The following is a 17,297-nucleotide window of genomic DNA, read 5'->3' as shown; positions in this document are numbered from 1 at the left end:
ACAGTATAGAAGCATACACATATAAAGATACACAACATATCCCTCCAAACTGCCAATATCCCAAACCCCTCCTTTAAAGTGCAGGCATTGTACTTCCCATTTCCAGGACTCAAGTCCGACTATATGAAAATAACCGGTTTCCCTGAATCCCTTCACTAAATATTACCCTGCTCACACTCCAACAGATCGTCAGGTCCCAAGTACCATTCGTCTCCATTCACTCCTATCTAACACGCTCACGCATGCTTACCTGGAGTTTACCTGGAGAGTGTTCCGGGGGTCAACGCCCCCGCGGCCCGGTCTGTGACCAGGCCTCCTGGTGGATCAGAGCCTGATCAACCAGGCTGTTACTGCTGGCTGCACGCCATCTACCTAATACCTCCCTCTCCCCATCTACTAATTCCCCTACTCTGTTTTTAACTGACAAATCCATATTTTCCCTAGGCTTTCTTAACTTGTTTAACTCACTCCAAAATTTTTTCTTACTTTCATTAAAATTTCTTGACAGTGCCTCTCCCACTCTATCATCTGCTCTCCTTTTGCACTCTGTCACCACTCTCTTCACCTTTCTTTTACTCTCCATATACTCTACTTTTCTTATAACATTTCTGCTTTATAAAAACCTCTCATAAGCTAATTTTTTCTCTTTTATCACACCCTTTACTTCATCATTCCACCAATCACTCCTCTTTCCACCTGCCCCCACCCTCCTATAACCACAAACTTCTGCCCCACATTCTAATACTGCATTTTTAAAACTATTCCAACCCTCTTCAACCCCCCCCCCCACTACTCATCTTTGCATTAGCCCACCTTTCTGCCAACAGTCGCTTATATCTCCCCCGAACTTCCTCCTTCCTTAGTTTATACAATTTCACCTCCCTCTTACTTGTTGTTGCCACCTTCCTCTTTTCCCATCTACCTCTTACTCTAACTGTAGCTACAACTAAATAATGATCTGATATATCAGTTGCCCCTCTATAAACATGTACATCCTGGAGCCTACCCATCAACCTTTTATCCACCAATACATAATCTAATAAACTACTTTCATTACGTGCTACATCATACCTTGTATATTTATTTATCCTCTTTTTCATAAAATATGTATTACTTATTACCAAATCTCTTTCTACACATAGCTCAATTAAATGCTCCCCATTTACATTTACCCCTGGCACCCCAAATTTACCTACTACTCCCTCCATAACATTTTTACCCACTTTAGCATTGAAATCCCCAACCACCATTACTCTCACACTTGATTCAAAACTCCCCACACATTCACTCAACATTTCCCAAAATCTCTCTCTCTCCTCTACACTTCTTTCTTCTCCAGGTGCATACACGCTTACTATAACCCACTTTTCACATCCAATCTTTATTTTACTCCACATAATCCTTGAATTAATACATTTATAGTCCCTCTTTTCCTGCCATAGCTTATCCTTCAACATTATTGCTACTCCTTCTTTAGCTCTAACTCTATTTGAAACCCCTGACCTAATCCCATTTATTCCTCTCCATTGAAACTCTCCCACCCCCTTCAATTTCGTTTCACTTAAAGCCAGGACATCCAGCTTCTTCTCATTCATAACATCCACAATCATCTCTTTCTTATCATTTGCACAACATCCATGCACATTCAGACTTCCCACTTTGACAATTTTCTTCTTATTCTTTTTAGTAATCTTTACAGGAAAAGGGGTTACTAGCCCATTGTTCCCGGCATTTTAGTTGACTTTTACAACACGCATGGCTTACGGAGGAAAGATTCTTATTCCACTTCCCATGGATATAAAAGGAAAAGTAATGAGACCAAGAACTATTAATTTAAAATCAAAGAAAACTCAGATGAGTGTGTATAAATAAACGTGTACATGTATGTGTAGTGTGACCTAAATGTAAGTAGAAGTAGCAAGACATACCTGTAATCTTGCATATTTATGAGACAGACAAAAGACACCAGCAATCCTACCATCATGTAAAACAATTACAGGCTTTTGTTTCACATTCACTTGGCAGGACGGTAGTACCTCCCTGGGTGGTTGCTGTCTACCAACCTACTACCTATATATATATATATATATATATATATATATATATATATATATATATATATATATATATATATATATATATATATATATATATATATATATATATATATATATATATATACATATATATATATATAATATATATATATATATAATATATATATATATATTATATATATATATATATATATGTATATATATATATATATATACAGTTTTTATATATATAGGCACTGTATATATAAGTAATATATATTTGCTCATCCAACAGCACGTAAGTATATTTGTCTCCATATATATACGCATGCCTGCTGGAAGTCCAAGCCCCTCGCACACAAAACCTCCTTTATCCCTCCAACCCTTCCTAGGCCGACCCTATTCCTTCCACTACAGACTGATACACTCTAAGTGTTTCGCTCCATTCTCTCTACATGTCCGAACCACCTCAACAACCCTTCCTCAGCCCTCTGGACAACAGTTTTGGTAGCACCTCCTCCTAACTTCCAAACTACGAATTCAATATTCACACCCAGCCCTCAGACATGACATCTCCACTGCCTCCAGCCTTCTCCTCGCTGCACATTCATCACCCACGCTTCCTATAAGAGCCTATACTCTCATACATTCCCCTCTTTGCCTCCAAGGACAAAGTTCTTTGTCTCCACAGACTCCTAAGTGAACTCAGATTCACCTCATCTTTCATAGACCCAACCTGAATACGTTCACCTCCTCCATACTCTGATATTCATCTTTCATCACCTAATCTTTTTGTTATGTATTCACCTTTAATTTTCTTCTTTTGCACACCCTAGCAACTTCTCTTCAGAATCTCCCAAGAGCACAGTGTCATCAGCAAAGAGCAGCTGTGACAACTCCACTTTGTGTGTGATTCTTTATCTTTTAACTCCACGCCTCTTGCCAAGACCCTCGCAACTTCTCTTACAACCCCATCTATAAATATATTAAACAACCACGGTGACTCACACATCCTTGTCTAAGGCCTACTTTTACTGGGAAAAAATTTCCCTCTTTCCTACATACTCTAACTTGAGCCTCACTATCCTCGTAAAAACTCTTCACTGCTTTCAGTAACCTACCTCCTACTTTGCAACATCTGCCACATTGGTCACGCCTTTTCCACTTGCACAGACCTCTTTAGCCTTATCTAAATACTGTTCACATATGTTTCAATGGTCCACACACCCCCTACCTTTCCTAAAGCCTCCTTGTTCATCTGCTATATACTCTTATAATTATAACTCTATACACTTTACCAGGTAGACTTATCCCCCTATAATTTTTGCACTCTTTTCCCCTTTGCCTTTATTATGCATGCTCTCTGCCAATCCCTAGGTACCTTACCCTCTTCCATACATTTATTAAATAATTGCACCAACCACTCCAAAACTTGCTTTTAACATTTCTATCTTTATCCCATCAATCCCGGCTGCCTTACCCCCTTTCATTTTACCTACTGCCTCACGAACTTCCCCCACACTCACAACTGGCTCTTCCTCACTCCTACAAGATGTTATTCCTCCTTGCCCTATACACGAAATCACAGCTTCCCTATCTTCATCAACATTTAACAATTCCTCAAAATATTCCTTCCATCTTCCCAATACCTCTAACTCTCCATTTCTATGTAGTAGGTTGGTAGACAGCAACCACCCAGGGAAGTACTACCGTCCTGCCAGATGACTGTGAAAGAGAAACCTGTAACTTTTTGCATGATGGTAGGATTGCTGGTTTCTTTTTCTGTCTTATAAACACGCTAGATAACAGGGATATCTTGCTACTCCTACTTACACTTTGGTCACACTTCACAGACATGCACATGCATATATATATATATATATATATATATATATATATATATACATACATCTAGGTTTTTCTCCTTTTTCTAAATAGCTCTTGTTCTTCTTTATTTCTTCTACTGTCCATGGGGAAGTGGAAAAGAATCTTTCCTCCGTAAGCCATGCGTGTCGTATGAGGCGACTAAAATGCCGGGAGCAATGGGCTAGTAACCCCTTCTCCTGTAGACATTTACTAAAAAAGAGAAGAAGAAAAACTTTATAAAACTGGGATGCTTGAATGTGCGTGGATGTAGTGCGGATGACAAGAATCGGATGATTGCAGATGTTATGAATGAAAAGAAGTTGGATGTCCTGGCCCCAAGTGAAACAAAGCTGAAGGGGGTAGGGGAGTTTTGGTGGGGGGAAATAAATGGGATTAAATCTGGAGTATCTGAGAGAGTTAGAGCAAAGGAAGGGGTAGCAGTAATGTTGAAGGATCAGTTATGAAAGGAGAAAAGAGAATATGAATGTGTAAATTCAAGAATTATGTGGATTAAAGCAAAGGTTGGATGCAAAAAGTGGGTCATAATAAGCATGTATGCACCTGGAGAAGAGAGGAATGTAGAGGAGAGAGAGAGATTTTGGGAGATGTTAAGTGAATGTATAGGAGCCTTTGAACCAAGTGAGAGAGTAATTGTGGTAGGGGACCTGAATGCTAAAGTAGGAGAAACTTTTAGAGAGGGTGTGGTAGGTAAGATTGGGGTGCCAAGTGTAAATGATAATGGGAGCCCTTTGATTGAACTTTGTATAGAAAGGGGTTTAGTTATAGGTAATACATATTTTAAGAAAAAGAGGATAAATAAGTATACAAGATATGATGTAGGGCAAAATGACAGTAGTTTGTTGGATTATGTATTGGTAGATAAAAGACTGTTGAGTAGACTCCTCTTCAAGGGGGGCTCCTTGGCGTGGTGAAGGGGCTCTTGGTCTGAGGAATTAGACCTGCCGGTCTCCTTCCTCAGACCGAACCTAATTACCCCCCAATCCCTCCTTCCCTATCCCATCCTCCCCTTTTCCCTTTCCTCCTCCCCCTCCCCCTCCCCACCCCTCCCTTTTGCCCCTCCTCTTTATGGCCTTTGGGGTTTTTCCCACAGGCGCGCTAGTTCCTGGGTAGGGGAAAGGGTACCGGGGTCCATCCCATTCCGTTGAGGTTCTCGGCGGTGGCGTAGTTTGCCGTGGAATCTGGATCACCTGGGGATGTCCCAATCCCTCTCCGGTATCCCGGAGAGTGGCTTTGGGTGTCTTTCGGGCAACGGGTGTATCTCTGGAAGCCACCTTTTGGATTCCGGGGGTGGTGGCCGAAGGAGGTATGCTTTGTGGCGGATATCTGGCCGCCCTCTCTTTTTGTCCACCGAGGTAGCTCGGCAGATGTGAGGTTGCTATCCCGGATTGCTGGTTTACTGGCATGATGGGTAGGGTATGGCACGGGTTCCATGCTGCATCTATGCTATTTGCGGTGCTGAGGTCCTCTTGGGCACGGAGGGAGATTTCCGGCCCTTTCATTCCTCCTAGGAACTATCCCTCCCTGTTCCCCCCTTTTTTATTCTTTTTTTTTATTTTTATTTTCTTTTCTTCTTTCTTTTTTTTCTTAAAAACAAAAAGAAAGAAGTAACCTAACCATGGAGAACTCAATCCATGAACCTGGTACCCCCGGGCCCCTTCTTGATACCGCACCCTGTTCTGACCCCGCCTCGTCTTTGGACCACTCTTCGGACACTCCTCATGCCTCTGTACCTCTTGCCGGTGCTGTTTCCTCACCTGCTTCAGGTACTGAGGTCTCGACTGACTCCTTTGATTTATCTGACCTCCACTCTCCTTTGGCTATGCTTCCGGCCCCTCCCTCTACGGTGCGGCAATTTTCGAATCGCCGGCCCATTCCACGTCGGACCAACTCTGGTCCCACACCTAAACGCCAATGACAATTACCTGCTGATGATACTTCTCCACCTTCTCGTTCTTCTCAGAAAAGATCGACATGTCCTGCACTCCCTTTCCACGCTCAGTTTCAGACTGCACAATGGACTAAATTCTTCACTTTACGACCGACTTCCTCTACCGCCTATCTTTCCGACCACAGTATTGGCAAGGCACTCCTACGCCATGTTGGTAAAGATATTTCTTTTCATGCTCTTAAGAGCGGTACGCGCATCATCACCGTACAGAATGCTACCCAGGCTCATGATCTTTCTCTTCTTTCCCATATAGATACTGTTCCTGTCACTATTGAAAAACATCATTCCCTCAATTCTTGTAGTGGTACCGTCATTCTGCCCCATACCATAGTTCAACAAAATTTCCAGACATGTGGCAATGACATTCTTGAATAGCTGGAACTCCAAGGTCTCCCAATCCTCAAGGTAGACACTTATGTTCTTCCTGCCTGCGGGCGGAGACGATACCCTAGCAATGTGGCTCGTTTAACTTTTGACAGCCGTGAACTCCCATCCTCAGTTTATGTAGCAGGACATCGGTTACAAGTTTGAAAGGTGATCCCTACACTGCAACAGTGTAGAAATTGCTGGCGATTTGGCCATCCAGCGAAATATTGCAGATCCATAGCCGAATACCCAGTCTGTGGTGCCGATGACCATTCTAATACATCTTGCAATCGACCTCCCTCTTGCCTTAATTGTCATGAGGCTCACCCTTCGTACTCTTGCCGTTGCCAAGTCTACTTAAATGAGCGGGAAATCCGTTACCTCAAAGAGGCAGAAGGTCTCCCTTATGCCATGGCAGTTTTTCATCTCCGCCTCCAAGGGAGACTACCTCATGTTTCTTATTCCCGTGTTTCAAAACATCCCTCCACTTCTGGGGTCCCATCTTCTGCAACCTCCTTTGTGGTTACCTCTCCCATAGTCACTCCTGTATCTAATTCTTTTGCTGTCCTAGGCTCAGATGTCCCTACTACAACGCCTCAGTCTGTTCTCGCTTCTTCGTGTTCTCCCTCACTAGCCTCAGTATCGACGAGACCTCGTACGACACCTCCTCCCAATCGTCCCTCTACTTCTCAGAAGTCGAAAAAAGGTCCTTTAACCCCTCCTTCCCTTCTTCCACCTCCTCATTTTACCTTCCCTGTCTCTGTACCAGTTTCTTCCCCTCTCACTGGCTCTGTTACAAGTGTAGAGGTTCATCCTCCTCCTTGTACTATACCTACCTCCCCTGTTCCCTCCCAAGTTTCTTCCTCTTCTGCCACCTCCCAGGTTTCTGCCTCTTCTGTCCCTTTCCACGCTTCTTCTCCAGTTCCCTCCACCCTTTTGCCCCCCCACCTACCTTGGTACAGTCCATTACAGTTCCAATCTTTACTCATCCTTCCCCTACCATCTCCAATATTGTCTCCCATACGACGTCTCTGAATTCAGAAACACTTGAAGCAATCTCTGAATATATTGCAGAGACCAAACCATCAATGGACACTGATCCACCCTCTGTTCCTTCTCTCTCCTCTCCTCCGTCTGCGCAACTCCTTTCTTCACAGCGCACCGTTCCTTCCCTGCTTGAACATTTTCCGCTGCCTCCACATGTGGACTTTTCTAACCCCTCTAGTCTGTAGGAACCCTTACCTGCAGATATCAAGTATCTTTATCACTGCCAATCATGGCCTATTTACAGTGGAATATACGCGGCCTCAGGGGTAATTGGGGTGAGCTTCAGATGTTACTCTCCCAGTTTTCCCCTGTTGGTGTTTGCTTACAGGAACCAAAATTATGCTCTGCTGTTATCTCTCCCATCTCAGGCTATAATTTATTGTATTCTTCAGATCCTTTTCCTGATGGGACCTTTAATGAAAGTGCCCTTCTTCTACGCACTGATATTCCGTACCATCAGCTATTTGTTCATACTTCGCTGCATTACACAGCAGCCCATATCCACTTGCATAGGTGGTATGCACTCTGTTCTTTATATCTTTCTCCTTCTCGGGCATTATCTATTCCGGATATTGCCTTTCTTGTTTCGTCATTACTGCCACCGATTCTGTTACTTGGCGATTTTAATGCCCATCATTTCCTTTGGGGGGGGTCTCACTGCGATTCCCGTGGCATTCAGTTAGAGGCTTTTCCTGCCACCCACCCCCTCCATGTTTTAAATACAGGTACTCACACCCATTTTGATCCTCGGACTTACACACTCTCTTGCATCGATCTCTCAGTCTGCTCTTCCTCCGCCGCATTAGACTTCACCTGGTCTGTTCTCCCGGATTTACATGACAGCAATCATTTCCCAATCATTCTTACTTCCCCTTCATATTCACCACCTCTTCGTATCCCATGCTGGCAATTTGATCAGGCAAATTGAAACCTTTACTCACAACTAACTGTTTTTAGTGAGGTTCCTTCTTCGCCCTCCATTGATGAGCTTTTACACCTCTTCTCGTCCTCTGTTTTAACCGCAGCTTCTCATTCTATACCCCAAACTTCGGGCAGGCATTCTCAGAAAACTGAGTGGTAAATATTCTCCTGACCCGGCTCCTGTTCTGCGGGTTGCCGGTGTTGATATAACAAACCCACTAGATGTTGCCAATGAAATTGGCAATCATCTGGTCCATATTTCTCAGGGGCTCCATCTGTGCCCCTCGTTTCTTTCCTCAAAGTCTGCCAGAGAGTTAGCACCTTTGGACTTTTCTTCTCTCAGAGAAGAACAGTATAATGTGCCTTTTACACTTCAAGAACTGGAGGCAACACTCTCAGCTTGCCGATCATCGGCAGCTGGACCCGACGACATTCATATTCGTATGCTGCAACATTTACATCAGTCATCCCTTGCAGTCCTATTACGCCTTTTCAATCTTATTTGGTCACAAGGAGTTCTTCCACAGCTGTGGAAATCTGCTATTGTTCTCCCTTTCCGCAAACCAGGCACTACGGGACATGAAGCCTCCCACTATCGTCCCATTGCTCATACCAGTGCAGTTTGCAAAGTGATGGAACGCCTGGTAAATAGACGTTTAGTGTGGTATTTAGAGACACACAACAGTCTCTCCACTCGTCAATATGGCTTTCGTAAGGGACGTTCTACCATAGACCCCTTACTACGCTTGGATACATATGTTCGTAATGCCTTTGCGAATAACCACTCAGTTATTGCCATATTTTTTGACCTTGAGAAGGCATATGACACAACTTGGAGGTATAATATTTTGGCCCAAGCCCACTCCTTGGGCCTCCGAGGCAATCTACCATCCTTCCTTAAGAACTTTTTAACTGATAGACATTTCCGTGTTCGGGTTAATAATGTGCTCTCCCCGGACTTTATCCAAGCTGAAGGTGTCCCCCAGGGATGTGTTCTGAGCACAACACTTTTTCTCCTTGCTATTAATGATTTGGCCTCTAGTCTTCCATCACATATTTGGTCATCATTCTATGTTGATGACTTCGCTATTGCCTGTGCAGGCGCTGACTGTCACCTCATTACAGTTTCTCTCCAGCATGTGGTCGACCGTGTTTCCAATTGGGCCACCACACATGGGTTTAAATTTTCCAGCACTAAAACCCACCAAATTACTTTCACTAGACGCTCTGTCCTCTCCGATCATCCTTTGTACCTCTATGGCTCCAATATCCCTGAACGTGATACAGTCAAGTTTCTGGGCCTCCTCTTTGACCGTAGGCTATCCTGGAAACCTCACATTACCTCTCTGAAGGCAACTTGTCACAGCCGGCTGAACCTTCTTAAAACCCTTGCTCATCTTTCATGGGGAGCTGATCGTCGAACCCTCCTTCGCCTACATTCCACCCTCATTTTATCGAAACTTGATCATGGTGACCAGATCTATTCAGCGGCATCTCCTGCTACTCTCTCTAGCCTTAACCCCATTCATCACCAAGGATTACGTTTATGCCTTGGTGCTTTTCGCTCTTCCCCTGTTGAGAGCCTCTATGCAGAAGCGAACATTCCATCCTTATCCGATTGCCGTGATGCCCATTGCCTTCGCTACTATGTACGCTCTCATGATCTCCGCAATCCTTCCATTTATAGAATGGTCACTGATATTAGTAGACATTCTTTATTTGTTCGCCGCCCCTGTTTACTCTGTCCCTTCTCTCTTCGCCTCCATTCGCTCTTGTCTTCTCTTCAATTACCACCTTTCTATGTTCATGTAGCATCTCACTTTTCCCTACCCCCCTGGGAAGCTCCAGCTGTTCGAGTCTGTTCTTTCTCTCTCCCTTGCTCGAAAGCCCAACTGTCTAGGGTCGCTTCCCGCTCTCTTTTTCTTGACCACTCCCACTCTCATTCTCATGCCATTTCTGTGTACAAAGATGGCTCTAAGTCTTCTGACGGCGTAGGACTCGCAGCAGTGTTTCCAGACAGCATCGTACGAGGGCATTTACTATCTTCGGCTAGTATTTTTACTGCTGAATTGTATGCCATCCTTGCAGCACTTATCCGTATTGCATCTATGCCTGTGTCATCATTTGTGGTTGTCTCAGACTCCCTTAGCGCTTTACAGGCTATACAGAAATTTGATACACCTCACCCCTTGGTCCTCCGTATCCAACTTTGGCTACACCACATCTTTACCAAGCATAAAGATATTGTTTTTTGTTGGGTCCCTGGTCATGTTGACGTACAGGGCAATGAACAGGCAGACACTGTTGCGCGGTCAGCAGTACATGACCTACTAGTTTCATATAGAGGTATTCCATTTATGGACTATTTTGATGCAATATCTTATCACCTTCACACCCGTTGGCAACAACGTTTGTCTACTATGCTCGGTAACAAACTTCAGTCTATTAAACCGAGTATAGGTTACTGGCCGTCTTCTTATCACCAGTGTCGAGGTTGGGAGACTACTCTCTCCCATCTTCGCATTGGCCATACTCGTCTTACTCATGGATATCTCATGGAGAGGCGCCCTGCTCCTCTCTGTGAGAATTGCCAGGCTCCATTATCAGTCAACCACATTCTGTTGGACTGCCCACTTTATCAACGAGCACGCAGAATTTACCTCCGTCGTCGTCTTCGCTCTGCTGCTCTCTCTTTACCTTCCCTTCTCGCTGATGGACCCACCTTTCATCCGGACTCTCTCATTGACTTTTTGACAACGATTGACTTACTTCACAAATTCTGATACCTTCAGCCCTTTCTACCTCAATCTCTTGCTACCCTCTACCCCCATACTATCCCCTGCCCCGCTGTTTTCTGTAACCTACTGATTATCCCTCCTCCCTGCTGCCGCCCAATACCCTCGCTTCCTTCCCTACCCTTCAGCGCTGTATAGCCCTTGTGGCTTAGCGCTTCTTTTTGATTATTTTGATTTTTGTTGAGTAGACTTCAGGTTGTACATGTTTATAGAGGGGCCACAGATATATCAGATCACTTTCTAGTTGTAGCTACACTGAGAGTAAAAGGTAGATGGGATACAAGGAGAATAGAAGCAACAGGGAAGAGAGAGGTGAAGGTTTATAAACTAAAAGAGGAGGCAGTTAGGGTAAGATATAAATAGCTAATGGAGGACAGATGGGCCAATGAGCATAGGCAATGGGGTCGAAGAGGTATGGGGTAGGTTTAAAAATGTAGTGTTAGAATGTTCAGCAGAAGTTTGTGGTTACAGGAAAGTGGGTGCAGGAGGGAAGAGGAGCGATTGGTGGAATGATTCAAATTCAAATTCAAAGTTTATTCTCTATAAGAATTACAATGCTGAGTTTACAGAATTTGGTTATTGTGTGGTTTACATGTAGTTAAACAATGATTACAGAGTGTTTACCTGGAGTTCACCTGGAGAGAGTTCCGGGGGTCAACGCCCCCGCGGCCCGGTCTGTGACCAGGCCTCCTGGTGGATCAGAGCCTGATCAACCAGGCTGTTACTGCTGGCTGCACGCAATCCAATGTACGAGCCACAGCCCGGCTGGTCAGGTACCGACTTTAGGTGCTTGTCCAGTGCCAGCTTGAAGACTGCCAGGGGTCTATTGGTAATCCCCCTTATGTATGCTGGGAGGCAGTTGAACAGTCTTGTGCCCCTGACACTTATTGTATTGTCTCTTAACGTGCTAGTGACACCCCTGTTTTTCATTCAAATTCAAATTCAAATTCAAAGTTTATTCTCTATAAGGATTACAATGCTGAGTTTACAGAATTTGGTTATTGTGTGGTTTACATGTAGTAAAATAATGATTACAGAGTGTACCACTAGAACACCTAGCATGGCTAGGCATTTCGGGCATACTTAGTTTTATTCTTGATTGTAAAATATTACAAATTATGAGGTAAGTTGGTATTATGGCTAAGTGACTAAATACTAGTTTATGAGTTTAGCAATGTGAATGCTTTTGTTTTGGCACAGTATATAGTTTCAGTATTGGAGTATCACAGGATTCATTATTTTAAGACTGAGATTAATATTTCTGTTTATGGTCAAATGAGTGAGCGAGTGTAAGTGTGAACCACCAGGTGGTATTCGTGTAGTTAGTTGACGGGGTGTATCAGGGAGATAAGATGTTTTCTAATGGTAGTTTTGAAGGTGATGAATGTGTCTGCAGTTCTAGAGTTCTCAGGTAGGGTATTCCAGATTTTAGGGCCTTTGACATACATTGATTTTTTGTAAAGGTTTAGTCGGACACGGGGAATGTCGTAGAGATGTTTGTGTCTGGTGTTATGCCTGTGGGTTCTGTCACAACTATCAAGAAAGCATTTTAGGTTAAGGTTGATATTAGAGTTTAAGGCCCTGTAGATATAGATTGCACAGTAGTAAGTGTGGATGTACTGAACTGGGAGTAAGTTTAGATCTTTGAAGAGTGGGGGGGTGTGCTGCCAGGGATGGGATTTAGTGATTATTCTTACTGCAGCTTTTTGTTGGGTTATTATTGGCTTTAGGTGTGTTGCTGCAGTTGATCCCCAAGCACAAATAGCATACGTGAGGTATGGATAAATAAGTGAGTGGTATAGTGTGAGGAGGGCATTTTGCGGCACGTAGTATCGTATCTTGGAGAGGATCCCAACAGTTTTGGATACTTTTTTGGTTATGTGTTGGATATGGGTGCTGAAATTCAGGTTGTTGTCAAGGTATAGGCCTAGGAATTTGCCCCCATTATGTCTGGTAATTAGAGTGTTGTCGATCTTAATGTTAATTTGAGCATCTCCTGCTCTGCTACCAAACATAATATAGTAGGTTTTGTCAGTGTTAAGCGTAAGTTTACTGGCTGTCATCCAAGTCGATATTTTTATTGAGGGTGGCAAGATTAGGATGAGAGATGACATAAGTCGTGTCGTCAGCAAAGAGAATGGGTTTCAGGTATTGGGATACGTTTGGAAGATCATTGATGTATATGAGAAAGAGCAGGGGACCAAGGACACTTCCCTGCAGAACTCCAGTATCAAGTGGCCGTGTTGTTGATGCTGTGTCTTTAATGGTGACATACTGATACCTATTAGTAAGGTAAGATTTGAAATAAGCAAGCGCATGGCCTCTTATACCGTAATGGTCAAGTTTGTGGAATAGGATGTCGTGGTCTACTGTGTCAAAAGCTTTTCTTAGGTCAATAAAAATTCCTAGTGGATATTCCTTATTTTCCAATGCTGTGTAAAGCAGATCTAGCATTTTTATGATTGCATCATTAGTGCTTTTATTTTTCCTGAATCCAAATTGGCAGGGGTTGAGTATGTTTTGTGCCGTTATAAATGAATATAGTCTCCTGTGCACGAGTTTCTCAAAGATTTTGGATAGCAATGGTAAGTTTGATATTGGCCTATAGTTGTTTAAGTCTGTAGGGTCACCACCTTTGTGTATTGGTGTAACCCTTGCCATCTTGAGTAGTTTCGGGAAGGTGCTAGTTTCTAGTGACATGTTAAAAGGTAATGAAATAGCATGCGAAAGGACATGGGCCGCTCGCTTGTACGATAATGGTGGGACATGAGACAGATTCCCTGAGTTATTTTTAAGTGACTTTATAATCTCGGTGACTTCCGTGGGCTCAGTTGGTGCAAGACAGAAGGAATTTGGGAAATTCCCATCTAGGTAGTCCCCGGCATGGGCATTGGTCAAACCATACCCCCGGCCGGGATTGAACCCGCGGTTATAGAGTCTCAAAACTCCAGCCCGTCGCGTTAGCCACTAGACCAGCTAGCCACAATAAGATTCATCCAACTAGGTATATGGTATATGGGTATGGTTTGTTTGCAATCGTGTCATTACGATTTCTTGAGTCATGGGCATTGGTATGTGGGATTTTATTGGCGAGATTAGATCCTATGGTTGAGAAGAAGTCGTTTATCTTGTTAGCTGTGTCAGTGGGATGTAGTGGTGTTTCATTAGGTTTAGTTAGGACAATATTCTTGGTTTTTTTCAGTTTGTGGGTCCCTAGAATCTGAGAGAGTGTTTTCCAGGTCTGTTTTTACATCTCCTCTAGTGTCTGTGAATCTACTGGAGTAGTATAGTTGTTTGGCTTTCTTTATTACTTTGGTGAGAACTGATGAATAGTGTTTAAGAATACCTTTGTGTATTAAGCTCTGTCTATATTGCTTTTCATAATGGTGTTTCTTGTCAATGGATTTCAGAATGGTGCTGGTTAGCCATGGGCAACCAAGCCGTTTGTTTGTGATCTGTTTCGTTTTTATAGGACAATGTTTGTTGTATAGTCTAAGTAATTTGTTAAGAAAAATGTCTGTCCAGTCATCAATACCATTGGCCTTGGAGAATTCTGTAGGCCAGTCAACAGTCTCTAGGTCAGCTGTGAACTTCCTTATTGAGGCCTCATCATGGACTCTAAATGAGACTTTGTTGTATTCAAGTGGTGGTTTACTAATGTTTGTCAGGAGGAAGGTAGGGTAGTGGTCTGTAGTGCTATCTGTGATTATCCCTGATTTAAGGGGGGTAGTATATTGGTCCATATGTGGTCTATTATGGTTGCACTTGTCTCAGTGAGCCTGGTTGGTTTAGTTATTGTTGGTATGAGAAGTGTGTTGTTCATATTGTTGATGAAATCAGTTACAAATCTAGTATGCCAAGGTTGATGTTGAAGTCTCCAGCTAAGAGAAGGTGGTGCTTATTCATTTGTCTGTTTGTTATTAGTGACTTTAATTTCTCACTGAAATTTGGGATGTTTATGTGAGGTATCCGGTAAATGGCACCGATTGTTATAGGTGTCTTAAGGTTTTTTACAGTAAAATTAGCAAAAATGTATTCCCCATATTCATCACTAAAGCAAGTGGTGCTAATACAAGATAACTGGTTAGAGTAATAGATTGCAATACCACCCCCAACTTGGTTTGGTCTGCAGTTATGAATTGCTGTGTATCCAGGTAGAGGGTAGATATCTATTGTGTCCTGCTTAAGCCAGGTCTCAGTAAGAATAATGCAGGAGAAGGGTGTCTTTAGTGATTCAAGGAGTGCCAGGAGGTCATCATAGTGTTTGCTTAAGGACCTGATGTTGTAGTTAAGTACTGATAGACTTTTAGCATTGTTTAGGATAGTGCTGGCTTGTGATGCTGTGTAATAAAGGCAGTTACTTTCTAATAGGTTTTGATTGGGTGTCAGATTATGGAAGTTTAGATCAGGGTCAACGTGATCAATCATCTTCTAGGTTTAAATTATGGTTATTTATATCCTGAGTTGTGTGTTGAGTTCTAGTACTAGTAGGCCTGGTAGGTGGCCCGGTGGCCTGGTGGCCTGGTGGCTAAAGCTCCCGCTTCACACACGGAGGGGCCGGGTTCGATTCCCGGCGGGTGGAAACATTTCGACACGTTTCCTTACACCTGTTGTCCTGTTCACCTAGCAGCAAATAGGTACCTGGGTGTTAGTCGACTGGTGTGGGTCGCATCCTGGGGGACAAGATTTAGGACCCCAATGGAAATAAGTTAGACAGTCCTCGATGACGCACTGACTTTCTTGGGTTATCCTGGGTGGCTAACCCTCCGGGGTTAAAAATCCGAACGAAATCTTATCTTATCTTATCTGTAGTGGTGGGAAGTTTGGACAAGTATATAGCTAGAGCATTTTGGTCATATAGAGTATAGTCACTACTACACATAATGAAGTTGATGTTGTCTATGTGTTATTCTGGAATGAACTAAAGTACAACTAGGTATAAACTAGTAATATAAAAATACAAATTAAAAATAGAACAAGACTCTCACTTGTAATTGCACTAAGGTCTAATATAATGACTTTTGTGGAGTCTATGTTTTGAGCTAGAATGAGCTATAGTACAACTAGGTTTAATCTAATAATATAAAAATACAAATTAAAAATAGCACCAATCTCTCACTAGTAATTGCACTATGGTCTAATATAATGAATTTGGTACTGACTATGTATTGAGCTACAATGAGCTATAGTACAACTGAGTTTAATCACAAGTTAACCTGGAGTTTACCTGGAGAGAGTTTCGGGGGTCAACGCCCCCGCGGCCCGGTCTGTGACCAGGCCTCCTGGTGGATCAGCGCCTGATCAACCAGGCTGTTGCTGCTGGCTGCACGCAAACCAACGTACGAGCCACAGCCCGGCTGATCAGGAACTGACTTTAGGTGCTTGTCCAGTGCCAGCTTGAAGACTGCCAGGGGTCTGTTGGTAATCCCCCTTATGTGTGCTGGGAGGCAGTTGAACAGTCTCGGGCCCCTGACACTTATTGTATGGTCTCTTAACGTGCTAGTGACACCCCTGCTTTTCATTGGGGGGATGGTGCATCGTCTGCCAAGTCTTTTGCTTTCGTAGTTTACCTGGAGTGATTTTCGTGTGCAAGTTCGGTACTAGTCCCTCTAGGATTTTCCAGGTGTATATAATCATGTATCTCTCCCTCCTGCGTTCCAGGGAATACAGGTTTAGAAACCTCAAGCGCTCCCAGTAATTGAGGTGTTTTATCTCCGTTATGCGCGCCGTGAAAGTTCTCTGTACATTTTCTAGGTCGGCAATTTCACCTGCCTTGAAAGGTGCTGTTAGAGTGTAGCAAAAGAATAATTAAAAAAATGATGAAAATAAAAATGGCAATTACTTGGTTATAATATGCTAGTAAGATGGTAGATAGGATAATATAAAAGTTGTAGTTGAAAATACTAGTTTAAAAAAGTATAGAATAAAAATGGTCAATAAAAGAAGTTTACAATAAGTTTGATCAATATAGTTTAAAGCAAAATTGGGCAATAATAGGGATTTTAGAATAAAATTGGGCAATTGAGTATTTCTTAAAGTGAGGTAGAATTATTGAGGACAAGTTATGGCTAGTTTATAATAAGATAGAACAGTGATGTGGTAAAAAAGGAAAATAGATCCTGTATATATTAAACACAATTAAGACTATGAGGTAGAATGGTCGTTGAATACAACAATGACAATCAAAAGTAGTTGGGGTATTAGAATTTTAGGGGGGGGCACAAATTTATGACAATATAACACTAACTGTGGACTGTGGGTATTATCTGCACTTTACTCTGATTCTGTTAGTCCAGC

This window comes from Cherax quadricarinatus, chromosome 48, assembly GCF_038502225.1.
Source record: "Cherax quadricarinatus isolate ZL_2023a chromosome 48, ASM3850222v1, whole genome shotgun sequence".
Taxonomy (NCBI): domain Eukaryota; kingdom Metazoa; phylum Arthropoda; class Malacostraca; order Decapoda; family Parastacidae; genus Cherax; species Cherax quadricarinatus.
Note: the sequence above shows the minus strand (reverse complement) of the source record.